The 2,983-nt window shown below is 45.4% G+C and overlaps 1 pseudogene; it reads right to left on the bottom strand.

Annotated features, from left to right (window-relative positions):
* Positions 1 to 555: 555 nt before the first annotated feature.
* LOC114617157 lies at positions 556 to 912 on the bottom strand (annotated as a pseudogene).
* Positions 913 to 2,983: the final 2,071 nt, after the last annotated feature.

Here is a 2,983-nt window from a genome sequence, read left to right on the forward strand (position 1 = left end):
ATACATATGTGTATTAGGCTCCAGTAGAAATATGTCAATAACTTTACTGAAGGAAGTCCTTGTACAAAGAATTCACATGACAAATGTATTAAGAAAATTGTAGGGGGAAAGAAATGGACCTACATGGTACCAAGCAAAGGGGCCCGTCATCACAAGGATGATGTCAAACAAACAGAAGCGAGCTTTCTACCACCACACAATCACCTCCCAAAGGCTGATCCTAGGTTCTCTGGAATTCTGCTCTCCACTTGGTTTAGAAAGTTACACTTATATAACAGCAGGGTCATATTTACTCTGACTGGAAAACACTGGAAAAACATAGATAGGTACAGCCACACTGACTTCAAGCTAACTCAATACTCCTGACAATGGAAGTTGTAATGAGTCAATAAGGAACAGTATTCAAAACATCTGGTATAGTATGATTTCTGAAAGAGGAAAACTCCGCTTATCTTCAATGGACAAGAAGACCATTAGGAATGCTGGGATGCTGGCTATCAAAGTGGTACCCCAAGACATTAACTGCAACAAATTCAAAGCCCACGCTAACTTGCATCACCTCAGTTTAATAATCCAATGAATGACAAAAAAGACAAACAATGAAAACAGCATCATATAGCATAGCAATTTTGTTTGGCTCCCTCTGGACAAAATCTTCAGTCTTCCCATGGTTTTACCTAGAAATCCAGTTGTAGAATCAAATTGGGAATCCAGTTCAGCTAATAGTTTGTTTTGATTTTTAACTTCATGGTCTATTTAAATGGAAAGATATTTTATAGCTGTTACTTTGCTTCTCAGACTTTCAGTGAGTCTGTCATTCTCTCCTTCACAAGCATTATAGCCACTATTGGCATAGCCATAGTTCCCATAGCTGCCAGGAGGTGCTCCGTCACCCAGGCCTGCACGCCTCATCCTGCCAGGAGAGGGAAAGGCAGGCAAGGAGGAGTGGGTAGGCAGTTTTTTTTTTTTTGGTTTTTTTTTTTGTTGTTGTTGTTTTTTTTTTTTGAGACAAGGTTTCACACTGAACTTGGACCACGGGTTTGACTAGACTGGCTGGCCAGCTAACTCCAGGGATCTCTGCTTCCGTAGTACTGGGGTGACAGACATGTACTCTAGTACATGTCTGTACTCTTATGTGAGTGCTGGACTCAGGTTTTCATGGTCATACAGCACTCACTGTAGTAACTGGGCATCTCCTCAGCCCTGGTGCCTCTCATCTGCTAGACAATTGTTCTACTGAGGATCTCTAGCCACAACTGGACCACAGTGACCTTTGCTAATGGATATAGGCCAGTCATCACAGGAAAGGGCAGGAGAGTTAGAAGCTTAGGCAGCATCCACACTGAAAGTTTTCAGGAGTGCATAAAACAGGACTCTTTTCATTGGTCAGAGATGATTAGTGATAGCCTTCTCTCTAAGGTTTCAAGGTCCTTTGTGCACCTTCTACTCTCCACTGCAGAGACAGCCTCCAGTCCCTAATCTGGAAAATTCTAGCCCTTAGCATGGGCTGGTAGCCAGTAAGTATTCAGTATTAGTTGTGAATATCAGCATATCCCCTATTGAAGACCCTCTGAGGATGGCCTACAGGGAGGGCTCATCTTCTGGAACTCTGGGGGGACAGGTATGTGTTAGGGTCGGGGTGTGAATGTGATTCGAGTTGTCACTGTGACTGGACTTGGAATCACCTAGGAGACACAACTCCAGGCATGTTCAAGAGTGCATTTCCAAAGACATGTTCCTGAGGGGAGATCCATGCTGAAAGTGGGCACCATTATTTCCACATGCTAGGGTCCTGGACTGAGTAAAGGGAGAAAGTGAGCTGAGAGCCAGCATTCATCTTCCTCTCCGTCCTGACTGTGACCAGCTATCCATGTGACAGCTGTCATGCCTGCCCTCTCATAATGGGCCATGTCTCTTCATATTGTGAACCAGAATAAATCCTTTTCTTCTCAAGTTGCTTTCATCACATAGCAATTAGAAAAGTAACACAGATAGGAAGCTGGCCTGGTTTTCAGCTCAAGGCCCAGGAGGCAGGCATCACGATGTGACTGGCACCAAGTCCCCACAGGGCTTCTTCTCCTTTCTCTATCTTGAATCCCAGAAATGCTTTTCCTCTGGACCTTGTGGAGAGGGGGGGTCTTCCTCTGTCCCAGGCAGGCCATGACCTTTCAGTCAAGTCTGCAAATATACTCTTTGCTAGAATTGGAAATGAAATAGTGTTCAACATTTGTAGAGGGCTTTTATACCACCTGGCCCTTTATAGACATTGGCTAATTAAAAGGAGGACGAAGAGAAGAAACAGGATAGAGGAAAAAGGATTGGTGAGTGCACTGGGGAATTCCAGGTTTTTGATCCCTCCTTTTCCTGAAGATTGGACTTTCTCTAAAGAGTAAGACACTCATGGTCAGAAAGCAGGGGGAGGTAGGAGCTTGGTAATATGCTAAAGAGGAAAGGCTTTCTAGGGCCATCTGTCCCGTAGCCAGCTGTACTCAGCAACTGGGCCCAGACTGAAAACCCTTTTATTCTTTTTGAAAGAGAAAACTAGGGGCTGGGGGTGGGGGTAGGGACAGACAGCCACATGGACAGCCAAATGGACAGGATGACAATAACTACAGGCAATGGAATTGTCAAAATTCCTTCCCAGAGGACTATGAAGAACAGCACATGGTTTGGCCCAGAGACCGGAGCTAACCCATCATTATTCTCTGTGAATCACAATCCTGGATAGCAGCCGATGATGTGAAGAAGAACATGGAACCCTCAGCCCTTATCCTTTTCTCTTCCTGCTCACGAGTGTTGGTGGGAGGCCATCCCCGAGCCAGCAAATGCCTTGTCTCTTCTTTCTCCATCTATCTCCACCTTCCTCAGTCCTTGCCTCTGCCGGCTTGAGGCTGTCAGTGGTACAGCACTCCAGCAGGCAGTTAGCCAGTTCCATCCTGGGGAAGGGAGGAAGACTGCCTCTTACAGGATTCCTCCAGAAGGT

Source organism: Grammomys surdaster, unplaced genomic scaffold (genome assembly GCF_004785775.1).
Source record: "Grammomys surdaster isolate TR1022 unplaced genomic scaffold, NIH_TR_1.0 135, whole genome shotgun sequence".
Classification (NCBI taxonomy): domain Eukaryota; kingdom Metazoa; phylum Chordata; class Mammalia; order Rodentia; family Muridae; genus Grammomys; species Grammomys surdaster.